The sequence below is a fragment of the Pongo pygmaeus genome, chromosome 11 (assembly GCF_028885625.2).
Source record: "Pongo pygmaeus isolate AG05252 chromosome 11, NHGRI_mPonPyg2-v2.0_pri, whole genome shotgun sequence".
Lineage (NCBI taxonomy): Eukaryota > Metazoa > Chordata > Mammalia > Primates > Hominidae > Pongo > Pongo pygmaeus.
Window position 1 is genome coordinate 44,442,347 of NC_072384.2, and position 14,677 is coordinate 44,457,023.

The 14,677-nt window shown below is 36.7% G+C and overlaps 1 long non-coding RNA gene across 2 annotated transcripts in view; it reads left to right on the forward strand.

The window, feature by feature from the left end:
* The window catches only part of LOC134737682 (uncharacterized), a 134,518-nt gene that overhangs the window by 47,303 nt on the left and 72,538 nt on the right, over positions 1-14,677 (forward strand). The window contains exon 3 of one of the 2 annotated variants that reach the window (XR_010122798.1): positions 1,962-4,581. The exons of the other annotated variant lie outside the window; for it this stretch is intronic. This is a non-coding gene — a long non-coding RNA (uncharacterized LOC134737682). Of the gene's footprint in view, positions 1-1,961; positions 4,582-14,677 lie in introns of those variants that run through there. 2 annotated transcript variants of the gene reach the window in all.

Consider the following 14,677-nt stretch of genomic DNA (forward strand, 5'->3'; position numbering starts at 1 on the left):
GTTGTTAGGATCAATCCCCACAACCCCTTTCTTTGGCTGATGGTTCAATGGCAGGAGAAGCCCAAAGTATATCGAGTTGGGGGTTTCAATTATATTTCAAGGGGACAATTCTTGTGTTATTAATGTAAGTATTTCTTTTTTGGGAACTAAGACCTCTAAATCTGCTGAGTATGAAGTTATAAAGACAGCAAAAATGATACAAGTATAGTTATTTAGTGTATTAACAAAAATGGTAATTCCATTTACCCATTTGTTCCAAACCTTTATATTCAGGCCACGAGAGAAGCAGTACCTTATAATGGTTCCTTGTTCAAAGCACTCAATATTCCTAGGATGTGGTCTCCCAGCTGACTTCATAACTGAATCATCAGTAATTAATTTCATTGTTCTATTAGGTAAGTTTTGTTCAGACAATAGGGTACATTGCAAGACAAGTAAATTTCATGGGTATAAATTCCTTGCTGCACACTTTGCTGTGAAATGAGCTCCAACATGTCGTGGGATTCTATGAAGATTAACAGTATATTTCCATAAGTTCATGAAATGATAGTGCTGGCAGAAGCATAGCAAATCCATATATAGAATAGATATCCATCTAATGAAGCCAAATTTCTGCCCCTTCCAAAATGGTTCACTGTTGATTACAGAGGACCGCTGTAATCAACCTGCCACCTGAAAGCTGCTAATCCCTTTGATAATGATGCTCTGTCAGGTATTAAATATTGGTCACTGAGGTTGTACTTAGAAACCATGTTATGGTGATAAAGTGGAGGTGAAGACTGTGCAGTTGAGGCCTTGCATTGCCTCTGTCTGTCATGATGGCATCTTTGTACAGGGGCCCATTGGATAAGCACTGGGGAGGGATGCTGCCTGATAGCCTTTGTATGAATTATTTTGACAATATGATTGTTGAGAACTTCCTCAAGAGTGGATGTTCTCAACAATCATAGAGCATTTTACACAGGATACAAACATCTTCATGCTTTGTGCCCAGTTTTGGTACATTCACATAACTTTTTTCCCAGACAGTGCTCACCAATCTTCTCACACTCTTTTTCCATTTCCTGGCCAACTAGCCACCCAACAGTGACTGCCTCTAAATCAGTCTGAACCTCAGGCCATTTCTCTTCCAAGGCATACTAAATAACAAGACTTCCTGCTCCAAGTTTTGCCCGTGAGAGAGGCTATCTCTTCATCACTCTTCTTTAGGTACACCTTTGGGTGAGGCTGCAGTAGAATAGCAATCCATGGCTGGCCAGTACCAGCATATGCTATGACCCAGGTCAGTTTTTCTTTCTCAGCCAAATGGTCATAGGAACTCCCTTGTAGGTCACATGGGTGAATTGAGAGAGGCAGTGATAGTGCCAGCTATTTCACCTGAAAATGAAATCAATTGTATTGCACCCTTTCAAAAGGCTGCCTCTCTCTTCTAGTCCCTGGAATCATCTACTTGTCACTCTTCTCAGTCATCACATCTTAAGGGATGTTAGGAAATCCTCCATCTGGAATATCTTTAGCCCTTCACGTGGTTGCTATTTTCAGGGGCTGGGAATTGCTTTACTAAGTTTCCACTTTGAACTCCTCAGTAGGCCTGCATTTTTTTTTTTTTTTTGACTGCACAGACTTATAACTTGTGGAGTCCTAATTTTTGAATCTGGATCTTCACCTTGAAATAGAGTTTCTCTGAAGAGTTCTTTTCCATGGGGATAATTGTTACTCTCACATAGGCATGTGTCTGGAGGTAGGACCTGGGAAATCCAGCCTCCAGCAGTTTCCTCATTTCTTCTTTATTTCCACTTTTATCACAGTAAACATCCAGTGTCTCTGCTATTGCTCAAAAATTTATCTTGGGGAAGAGAATTTGTATTTGATAATTCCAGAAATCATGAGAATAACTGATGCTGGACATTTTTCTACAGATGACCTCAACCTCTTGGCCATTTGCTCTGTGTTTCACACAGGACTTTACTGAAGACTCTAAGGAGGACCTGTATCTGTTGGGATCCTTAGGGCAAGCCACAGAAACAAGCTTTGGATACTTGAAGCAGAAAATGGAGTTATTGAAGACTATTGTGGAGTTTACTGTGAGACAGAGAGCCAGGCTGGGGAGCTGTACCACTTAGAATGAGATCCAAACTCACACCATAGTTCCATCCTTGAGGTCACCATGTTGCTGCCACCCCTCCTGCCACACCGCCACTGAAGCTTTGGATGCTGGATTCTGGGCACAGCTGGGAGAAGTGTTGCTTATTACCATTTTAATATGTTTTCTTTCAAGACCTTTTCAAAATATACATACGTATTTTTATTTCTATTCAAAATGGGATACATTTTTGAAGGTTAGCAATATATTGTGAACATTTTCTTTCCATGCTCAGAAACATTTTTCCATAGTATAATTTATAGTGATATATAGTAGACTATCGCATAGACCTACCATGGTTTACCTAACAAATCCCAAATCATTTGTGCCATTTCTAAATTTTTATTATCTTATGCAATGCTTTAATGAACATCCTTGCATTTATATTTTATACAATTTTAGAAGTTGAATTACTGGTTCAAAATACATGGTGATTTTTAATTCTTCTGTTGAATATTGACAAATTTCAAAACTGAGAGTTATCTTGAAGGATAGAGTACATGCCCAGCGTTCTTTTTTAAGAAATAATTTGTAATGTGAAACAGAATAGGCTAAATGTTTTTTATTCTCTTAGTCCTACTCTGTCATTCTGCCGAGTTTCACTTATTTGGATTCAAATTCTAATTCCAGCCTACCTCTCTTTTTATATAATTGTTAGGAGGATTAAATTAGATGCATAAAATTGCTGCTTACTACACACATTGCACAAACTAAAAACTTTTCAAAGGTTAACTGTTTTTCTGGTTTGTTTTTAGGAGACAGGTTCTTGCTCTGTTGCCCAGCCTGGAGTGCAGTGGTGTGATCACGGCTCACTACAGCCTCATCCGGCTGGGCTAAAGTGATCCTCTTGCCTCAGCCTCCTGAGTAGCTAGGACTACAGGCACGTGCCACCATACCCAGCTATTTTTTTAAAAAGACATTTTTGTTGAGGCCGGGTCCCCTTTGTTGTCCAGGCTGGTCTTAAACTCCTGGCCTCAAGCAATCCTTCCACTTCTACCTCCCAAAGTGTTGAAATTAGAGGTGTGAGCCATTCCACCTGACCCAAAGGTTAACTATTATTGTTGTTGTTATTAATCTGTTTTTTTCCATTCATTTCCTCATTAGTCAACTTTTATCGTTTCAATGTTATTTTATTGTTTTTCAAAGACTCCTTATAGTCACAATAGGTGCATAATAAATTTTACCCTTTAAGGACACTGAGGTTCCAAATGAAAATGATATTTTTAAGGTGAAACAATTATAGATATAAAAACAACTTTTTTTCTCTGAGTACTAGATTTCATATTATCCTTAATGTCTTTCTAGGAAGTAACCGAGTGATTTCTCATAAACTGGAAAACATTATTTCCACTGATATTCTTACAAATATTTAGGATTAAAAAAATGTATTTTAAATTCTTCTTGACAGAAATCATTTGTTGCAATTACATTGCCAATTCATATATATATTACATATATGTCACCTTGACTTATAGTAACCTGAAGGGGAAATTTGTAGGTTTAGCAAATCCCTTTGAGTAACACCCACAGAACTGAAATCTTATTCCATTTCTTGGTGGTCTTCTACCAATCCAGTCCTCCTGAGGACCATAAAAACTATTGGTTCTTCTCCTAAACTGCTGTAAAATATATCCTGTGAGACCCAGGGGAAAAATCTTTCTGAGGCTGAGCATTCCATGGAGACTCAATATTCCAGATTTTGAAATGCAGCTAGAAGTGGAAATGGATTTATTTCTCAGGATCTCTTTGTTCATAATTAAGGATATAAAAAATAGAGTTCAGAATGTGAGTGAAATGTAATTGAAAAGAAAAGCCTTGATTTTACATATAAAATATCTTTACCAGATGGGTGAAGTAAGGTAACTTAAGACAATACTTAAAATTCAATAACAATGAGGAAACTATGAAATACAAAACTTCTGGCACCCATAAGCTAGTTCCTACAAAGAAGGTTATCATATATTGTTAATGTGTTCACACACTTAACAAATATTAATGTGTTCATTACATTTAAGTCATGAGAACTTACACATCATTCAATGGTGATATTAATAATAATTCAGTAATCATTAATGATGTATATGCTGTTAATAACCACAAGGCAAGTTTATTTTTCTGTTTTCTCTGAGCTCACCTGACTTTCCCTAATTTCTGAAGAATTCATTCTTTTCTTTGTGTGCTAAGAAAGAAAGGCATTAATATTTATTTAATTTTAGTCATTCATTTAAATATCATCTATCTTGTATTTATGGGCAATGTGTTTCTATTTGTTGTCAAGAATTTTTTAATAATTTGTGTATTTTTCTAGCAGTATTGTCTTCCATTTTTCCCTCCACTTATTGGGAAAAATTGCTGATTTCTTTCTTTCCCTTCCTCAAAGCCATCAAATATAGAACGCAATCCCTTGTGTGCTCAATAAAATATCCCTGTGGAATTCAAAGTCTTTGATAACATTTAATTTTGGTCATGGGTCACAGTGACATAGACTTAGTTATCACATTGACACTTGCTTAATTAAACCTTTCTGCATGATTGAAAAACTTGGTTCCAATGTCTTGAGTTCTGAGATCTGTTTCAGCAGAAAAAGCCCATTTTTTTATTATGAATTCAAGGTTTGTGTTCTTTAACTGTATTCTGGAGAGAAGGGAAGGCATTTGCAGTTTTTGAGTATCTACCATATGAATTATTTTTTTCTTAGTAATCTTCACAGTCACCTTTTGTTTTATTACCTTGTCCATTTTAAGAATGTGTAAAAAAGTGTAATGCTAATTAGTAAAGCTGAGATTCAAATCCAGCTTTGCCTTCATTTTTTCAAACAGCAAACATGTATCATATGCCTTATTGTACAAGAAAAGTTGTCCTAAGTTGTAGAAGTGCTGTAGTGGTAGAAGTGATTGCAAAGTTGCTTCATACTCTGCAATACTGTTGCTGAAACTATTTTTGGTATGTCCTTGGTATTTCTCAAATATTAGAATTCTAATGTAGTAAAATCAAATATAATTTGCAACTGAATCATGCACAAACTAAACAGCAGCAAACAAAAATACACTGATCGTGTCTACACTGGCATGGTCATTAACAGTGACAAGGTCTTCATGTAGTCTAGTTTAGTCTGAGAATCTGCAACCTGGAATGTTCTTCTGGACTCAAAGCAAATACTCAGCTGGTATGTTCCAGTACACCCATAGCCAGAGGTAGATTTTCATGAAACTGATCATATGAAACTTATTTATACTTAGGATCCTGGGAGAGGCCCTAGTAATAATCTTTTTTCCTGTTTTTTCTTTTCTTTATTTGTGAAAGTAAGACAATTTGTATTTATTTTCTTCATGGACATATTCCAAATTGTATAAATGTTAGTCTGAACAAATCCTTTATCCATGTCTAGTTGTATTAATTTTAAAAATATTGACCTACTTATATAACTGGTTAGTTAGTCCTCAGGCATTATCCCTACACTCTAGCTCCAAGGGCTTCTCCTTAGAAATCATCTGGATATCTTTATGATCCAGCAACGGAAAGATTATATCAGCACAGCAGGGAGACTGCAGGATTGTGCCCCAGGTCCAAGGGTGGCATCTGTTTGGATTGGTTGTTACATGTGCTATATCAGTGGTTAAATATTTTGAATATCACCCCAAGTAAACCTGAAAATCTAACTAAATTTCAAAACTCTCATAGCTATTGAAGGACACTCTTAAAGCAACTCCAACTATTTTGTCAGGATATATTATTCATATGTAGAATAGCTGTATATGTGTGCATATATACAGCATGTTTGTGTGTGTGCATGCGCGTGTGTGTGTGTGTATGAGTAGAATAGTCCTAAAGGAATGTTCAACATTAAACATATAATGCCAAGGAATCTTCTGAGGTATTGGTATTGTCTGTTTCTTATCTGTGTGCTGATTATAGAGGTATGTTAAGTTTGTGAAAATTCAGAGAGCTATACAATTATGTGCAATTTTGGCATTACATTATCATTAAATACAAAGTTTAAAAAAATGGAGTAATAGTTTTCCAAAGAGATTGTACTAATTCATATTCCCACCAGCAATGTATTTAACGTAGGCCTTTAAAGGAAATTCTGAAAAAAAAAAAAACATATCCGTAATCTTACCAACAAAATACATCTGTTTTTAATTTTTATGTATCCCTTACCATTTTGGCAATTTTTTAAAATAATTCTTTTTTGAGCTAGGAAGAGAGAATGAGGACTAGTTAGATACAATCACAGCTCATTGTCATGTGTCTACAAATAATATTTACTAATAGAATACTAGATTAAATTTTGCCTGTTTGTTAACCATATCATATAAAAATGGCTGGGTACATTTTTACAAAACTTGGAGTCTACGTTTAAGATGGCTTGACCTAAAAGCCTAGTTTACCTAGCATACAAACAATTCCTCTTGTAAGTCGCGCAGTTTTGCAAAGACATGTGTAATTATTATCCAGAGAAGCTCATGTAGGGCTAATTGGGAGAAAAAAAGACATATAAAAGCAGGTGCTACTGACAGAAAGAACAAGCTGTGTTTTCAGCACAACCTCCAATTGGAATGACCCAAGGTAGACACTTAGAATGGAAGGCTGCTCCTCACAATGGCATCGACAACTAGGACATCCTGACTCTTCCTGTGAGTCCTTGAGTTTCTTTGCAATCTGCTGCTTTCCTCCTACCTCGTATTTTTTTTTTTTTTCGTTTGTTTTTCTGTCTCCTTCTTGTCGTATTTGTAATTCTCCCCTGTTCCTCTGTGCTGTCCTGGGCTTCTTCTTTTCTTCCTACCTTCTCCTTCTCTAAGCGAACTCTTTCAGTCCTGTTTTTCAAACGCTCTTTTTGCGGGATGACTCCCGAATCACCTTCTTCCAGCAAATCTCTCCTGAGCTCCAGACCTTCTACCAGCTGCTGATCTGACACCTCCACTTTCACACCTCAGGAGCAGTTGAAACTTAACATCTATTGATTCCTACTCTTCCTCAGTCAAGTCCTGCTTTCCCTTTTATTTTTATGTTTTGGTAAGTGATACCATCATCCACCTAGTTGTTTATTCTATTTATTTATTTATTTATTTATTTAGAGACAGAGTCTCACTCTGTTGCCCAGGCTGGAGTGCAGTGGCATGATCTGAGCTCACTGCAACCTCCACCTCCTGGGTTCAAGCCATTTTCCCGCCTCAGCCTCCTGAGTAGCTGGGATGACAGGTGTGTACCACCAGGCCCGATGTATTTTTAGTAGAGATGAGCTTTTGCCATGTTGGCCAGGCTGGTCTCAAGCTCCTGACCTCAAGTGATCTGCCCACCTCAGTCTCCCAAAGTGCTGGGATTGCAGAAATGAGCCACTGCGCCCAGCCTACCTAGTTCAAGCCAGAAGCTGCAATATTACTTTTGATTTTTTTCTGTCTCAAGCTCCATATCAAACCCACCATAAGGTCCTAAAGATTTAATTTTGCAAATGTACCTCAGGCTTGCCGACCTCTTTCCGTGTCCTCTGTTGTCATCTGCCCTAGTTCATGATTGTGTCATTTTGGGCCTGGATTAATAAAATATGTTTCTCCCTGGTCTCCTTACCTCTTCATTTGTTCTTTCTAATCTGTTATTCACCCTGCAGCTGGAATGGTTCTTTTAAAGGGTAAATCTGATCATGCCACTTCCCGGTTCAAAACCCTAAATGGCCTGCCAGTTCATGCAGCATAGAAGTTCAAAATCCTCTTTGTGAACCACAGGGATCTACATGATGAGGCCACTGCTACACTTTCCAGCGTCTCCTTCCATCTCTCGCATATTTATTACTCTCCTGTCACACTGGTCTTATTTCACTTCTTCAAACTAGCCTGCATTTTCATCTTCCCAAGATGTTTTTATTCGCTCTTCTTTAGATAGTTCTAACTCACTCCTTGGGCCTAAAAGGAAGTGTCAGTTTCCCAGAAAACTTTGCCTCACCTCATTCCCTCATCTACATCAAATACCCTGACAGACTGTCTTATAGGGTCTTGTGCTTTTCCTTCATAGCACTCAACACTGGTTGTAGTTATACTCATATTTCTGAGATCATTGTCTTAATGTCCCTTTCTCTTGGGACATTAAGAAAACATTTTGGAAATATACATGCTACTTGAAGGCAAGGGACAGTGACATTTTTTCAACCTGGCCTGGACTAGATGTTTATGAAAATTTACTGAATAAATGAATGTGTCAATTAAATATTTATTGGGTATCTTCTGTTCCGCATACTAATTGTCTTGAAGGAAGAAAAAACAGATTCACTCAAAATAAGTTGAAACTACTAAACTACCAGACCTCTAAACAATTAGAGGATAAAGGATGACAATAGGCAATTAAGTGCTAAAATGTGTGGTACAGAGTGAAACTGCTAGAGGAATGCTAGGAAGGAAGAGATCATCTGGGGTTCCAACCACTAGGCGAGTCTTCCCTGAATAGGTGGGGCTTCCATGCACGTAGAATTTGGTCACTTCAAACAGCAAATATAATTTTTTACTCTCCCATAGCCAAGCCTTAATTATAACAATTATTGGTTTTTTTTTTTACAGCAGTTCTTTTGTGGTTGTAAAAGTCTTCATAAATATGTTATTATTTAAAATTCCTTTTTCATCTTGACATAGTCATATGTTTCTTTGCTTTTTGTACCACTGGTTTGAGTGACATCAGGAAATACTGCTTTTGCTCTAGAGAGACTGTCCTAAATTGGAGCCTTCAGAAGGAATGGCGTTCATGGCACCAAAGTGACACCCCCTTCCCACCCCCAGCAGCAGATGAAATATTTCAAAGGGGACATCTGCCACCACCACTGAGATTTTACGGAGTACCCACACATGTAGACTCACTAAAGTGGGCATGACAGCTGAAAAATATTAAAAGTGTGTGTGTTTTTAAAAACAACTTATGGTTAGGAATTAAGAAATGACTTTTAAATAAGAACAGAATTTTTTTTTTGCAAGTGTATACTTTTTTTTCCCTTTTTTCTTTTTTTGTTGAAGACCCCACAGTTGCAAAATCTTTTAGGTCATGTGTTTGCTTTATGAAACATTTGGCAAGTAATAGGTGCCATGGGAATATATCCACTCCATCTGGAATCAGCAGATCCTCCTGGTTTCACTGTACCTGAATTACCACCAGTCCCCATGGCTTACAAATGTTTTTGTTTTCTGTCTTTAATAAATTTTGGATGCAATAATTAAATGGAGGAGTCTTAGTAAAGTCAGTTCTTCCTTAACATTTTGTAAGGCAAATCTTAGGGAAGAAAGCAAATGCATATTTGCCAATTTGATGTTTACAAAAATGAAACCTGCATGGAATGGAATTACTTATTTTCTCAGAAGAGCATTTTCTTTCATAAAATGGAGCCCAGTGAATACACGTTATTTTTGACCTAGTTCCCCCCACCCCACCCTAGTAGAAAACTTTTTAAAGGCATTTAATTTTATTTAGATAATCACAAGTTATGGGTCATGTTGTCCTAACTTTTGTGTTCCTTTTAAAAATTGAACAGATATTGAAACTGGAAAAAGGATTTGGTTATCTGATCCATTTACTGTCAGAGCAAGATTGTTTCTTGCTATATATTTTTGGATTTTTAATTTTTGTCATCAACAGAGGATGGTTATATCACTTCACAAATAGCTTTCTAGATTTCCACTGCTTTAATCATTTTGTTTTGCTTTGCCTTGCTTTATTTTATTTTATTTATTTTATTTTATTTTATTTTATTTTATTTTATTTTAAGGGGGAGGTCATGTACAAAATCAGGCTTATAATCTCACAAATACAGCGTCCCTTGTTTGATATTTGGATCTTTCTTCTTTCATTTTGGCAAGAAATACTGTGGGAATAAGTGTTTCTGCCAAGTATCAGTTATTTAAATATTTCATTACCTCACAAAATAAAAAAGAAGATGGAAAAAAATAGCTTCTTTAAGACAATTGGACAAAGACAAATTCCTGATCTATCTGAAGCCTGAGTTCTTGCCCTTTCTTTAGAACACTAGACTTTTTAAAAAGTCCCTTTTAAAAGTTTTGGAAGTATTCATACTATTAAATCCAGTTATGACGATTGAAGATAGTTTTCTAAGAAACAAATCTTGGTGTCAAAGAAAGAACTTTCTTTCTACGTAAGCAAAAGCAAAACAAAATGGAATAGCAACAACCAAGAAAAATATAATAAGAAAGTATTAACCTTAATACATTATTATTAGGAGGAAGAAAACACCACACACACACACACACACACACACAGGCACAATTTTTCATTGATCTTCAATAGCTCCTCTTTCTTATTACACATATCTTATTATATGTATGTCTAATTGAAAAGACTCAAAAGACCAATAGTGATAAGAAGAACTGGGATTGTGTGTATGAGAGAGAGAGAGAGAGAGAAAGAGAGAGCAAGCAAGAGAGAGAGAAAGCAGACTGCACAAAACCAAATATCCCATATGGAAATTAACTATTTTTATGTGCTAAAACTTTTTGCTTAATTGCTACAAAATACAACTTTGTATTTGGTGATGAGCTTATAAACCTGAAGATTTTGACTGCTAAAGATAGTGAAAATCTAAGTATATCTAAATAGGTCTAGTTTTACTATTAACAATATATTATCTGATGTATCTGGCAAGAAACATTTCAGCCAGTTGCGGTGGCTCAGCCCAGAAATCCCAGCAGTTTGGGAGGCCGAGTTGGGCAGATCACATGAGGTCAGGAGTTTGAGACCAACCTGGGCAACATGGTGAAACCCCGTCTATACTAAAAATGCAAAAATTAGCTGGGCGTGGTGGCGGGCACCTGTAATCCCTACTACTCAGGAGGCTGAGGTAGGAGAATTGCTTGAACCCAGGAGACGGAGGTTGCAGTGAGCCGAGAATGTGCCACTGCACTCCAGCCTGGGCAACAGGGCAAGACTCCATCTCAAAAAAAAAAAAAAAAATCAAATCATTTTTAATAAAACACATTTATAGTTTGTATTTATTTCATGTACCACTTTACAATTGTGGCGTCTATATCTTTATCTACAGGCTTGCCAAAACATAACTAAAAAAAAAAGTAAAAGAAACAATACATTTTGCAAATGGAATCTTATTAGAATATTGCCTATAATGGTGAGGCATTTAAGATTGCTTCTTTTGGATTGAATTCCAGGGATTAATTATTGATAGTTTCAGAATGTCCTTGCTTTTAATGCATGTCAGCCATCTGACAAATACTTAACGTGTATGTAAAGGAAGCATATTGTCAATTTCCAGTATATTATTATTTAATTATATTTTAATTTCCTAATGACAGATGGAATCCCTTTATATGCCAGCCTGTTGCTCTATGCTTCAGCTTAAATTCCTATGTTAAAATAAAGTGAATTCTTCTATTTCAATCTAGAACAATAGTTTTCTGAACGAAAGGGATTGAGCCTGAGAAGCTGGAAATATTCAAAACACTTCTGCACAAAATTCTGTATATGCCATTGGATATAATTTGAATATCAGTAACTTACACATCAGAGCTATGTCAAATATAAAGCTCTAATTTTAGGCCAGGTGCAGTGGCTCATGCCTGTAATCCCAGCACTTTGGGAGGCTGAGGCAGGAGGATTACCTGAGGTCAGGAGTTCAAGACTGGCCTGGCCAAGATGGTGAAACCCTGTCTCTACTAAAAATACAAAAATCAGCCAGGCATGGTGGTGGGTGCCTGTGATCCCAGCTACTTGAGAGGCTGAGGCAGAGAATTGCTTGAACCCAGGAGGCAGTGGTTGCAGTGAGCCAAGATCACACCACTGCACTCCAGCCTGGGCGACAGAGCTAGACTTCGTCTCAAAAAAAAAAAAAAGGTCTAATTTTAGTGGATGGAAAATCATATTTTAGACATTGTTTTTTAGACATTTTTATTTAAAAGAAAAACCTTTCAATAGCTTACCCTTATACTTTTTATATAACATGTCTCTATTTTTAAAATATAAAAGGAATACTCTTTTTTCATTGTCTTTGAAAACAAATAAAGGAATAAAAGATTCCTTTCGGCATAAATGCACATTATTAGACTTAGAAAAATGTAAGGTTAAGTACAGTACCAAATTTTTAGTTCAAGATGTTTTGTTTGTTTGTTTGAGACAGGATCTCGCTCTGTTGCCCAGGCTGGAGTGCAGTGGTGAGATCACAGCTCACTGCAGCCTCGACCTCCTGGGCTCAAGTGATCCTCCGGCCTTAGCCCAGCAAGTAGCTGAAACAAGAGGTGTGTACCGCCATGCCTGGTCAATTTTTATAGAGACAGTTTCACCCTGTTGTCCAGGTTGGTCTTGAATTCCTGGTCTCAAGCAATCTACCCTCCTGGACTTCCTAAAGTGCTGGGACTACAAGAGTCAGCCACCATGATCACTTTTCATACCTAAAAAGATTTTGCTTATTAGACCGCCTGTTATGCATGTAACTTTATTCAGTAGCATTTTTTTTGCTTTTATTATTATTTTTAGTGGACATATAATGATTCTATGTATTTATGGGGTACAGTGTGATATTTCAATACATGTATGCAATATGTAAGCTCAAATCAGGGTAATTAGCATAGCCATCACCTCAAACATTATTATTTCTTTGTTTTCTTGGAAACGCTCGAAACCTACTCTTCTAGGTATTTGAAAATATACAATAAATTGTTGATTATAGTGACCCGATAGTACCATAAAACATTAGCACTTATTCCTCCTATCCAGCTGGAGTTTCTCATCTGTTAACCAATCTCTGGCTATCCCTCTCTTTCCTCTACCTTTGCCTGCCTCCTATAACTACTATTCTACTGTCTACTTCTATGGAATCTACATTTTTAGCTTCTGCATATGAGTGAGAACATGTGTTGTTTCTAAAGATGAAAAGAATGTGAGTATATTAGAGATTATAGAACAGACTCAATACTTGTAATACCTGTGACTTTAGCTGATACTTACAGGATTTTCTTCTCAACAATTATTTATGGGGACAATCCTATGAAACCCAGTTATAGTAAAACTCCAGTTTGTACGTTTTCATATGCTAAGGATCAGGGGAAACCTTGGGCAAGATTATACTCCACAAATCTTAGATGACACAGAATATTAAGTTATAAAAATTATATATATATATAAAATATATGTTATATATATATAAGTGCATCTGACTTTATTCATAAAACAGGTTTTAATGCAATTTTAGTTATTTGTAAATCTTTAAAAATAGCTTATTCTCTGGTATTATGACCCAGAAGATCTTCCATGAAATAAGTAAATTTTGAGAAATTCTCCTTCTATGAGTTACGGTTTTAGTAACTAATGAATCATCTCCTTGTCTGAGATGTCTTAGTTTAGTCACACACACACACACACAAACTTGGTATCTTTTTAAAAAAATTTACGTTGGTCAAGGCATTTAAAATGTGGGATATGGGAAGAGATGGATATAACCTTTTGAGGCCTGAAAAGTATAAAGTTTTGGAACCTCCCCCTCCCCTGAGAAGAAGAATGCAAAATTATAAATATAAAAATAGGTACAGGATCTTGGATGCTATCTTTGCTAGTGAGGTGCCCAGATGCTGAAGCTTATAGATTAAGGCCTTTCCGTGAAGCTTCAGATTCTTTTCTCATCTCCTTTTTTCCTCCTGCACTTTATTCCCAAGGAGAAGAATTAACGTTGATGGTCAAAGACATTTATAATGCTAATGTGTTAATGTACTAGTCTATCTATCTGTCTCTCACTCCCTCTCTCTCATCATTTCTCACTCACTCTCTTGCTCTCCCTCAAACTCAGTTGTCTTTTTGCAGATTTTTAAAAATCATACCTTCCTTTTCCTGCAGTTTTAGGTTGGGATATATCCTGAGAAGACCTGGGGTGGGACAACTATGGTTTTTATTGAATAAGAAATTTTTACTTTCCCCTTTCTCCCTTGAGGTACTTTTCTTTGACCTCATTATTCCTTGTCATTGGGGTTTTTAGATATAGAAGACTAAGACTCAGGTATAGAGTTTAGGTCAAATGTCTTAAACCCAAAGCCAGGAGTGTGATCAGAATGCAGAAAGTAGACCTGGAGTAAGAGAAAAAATGAGCGACAGAGGCTGGAATGTTTGCCTTGTGGTCAAAGCAGCCATGATTTAGCTCTGCCCAGATGTTCCCCGATAGGCAGTTGATTCTAGCGGTGCAGATCTTCTTTGTTTTCTGTCTCCAGAAAAAGAAGCAGTCAGGCTTTTAAAATAAGAGACCAGCTAATTTGTAATGTTTGCAAGCAATTTAGTATGTTTAACAATACACTGACAGCCAAAACCTGTATGAGCCTGTTGCAGTGAATGGTCATCAATTTGTAATCTAAGATCTATAGGCAAAAGGGAAAATGGGATTGTCAGTGGATTTGGGCTGCTTAATTCTGTCTATAGCTTAGGGAAAAGGAATCTCCTTCTGGCCAGCCTAGGTGTTCAGGGCTTTTGTCTACTACTTCTGAGGAATGAAGAACATGTATTCGCTTAGCCACATCCACTGCACATATCTATCTTCTGGAGAGATGTCAGGTG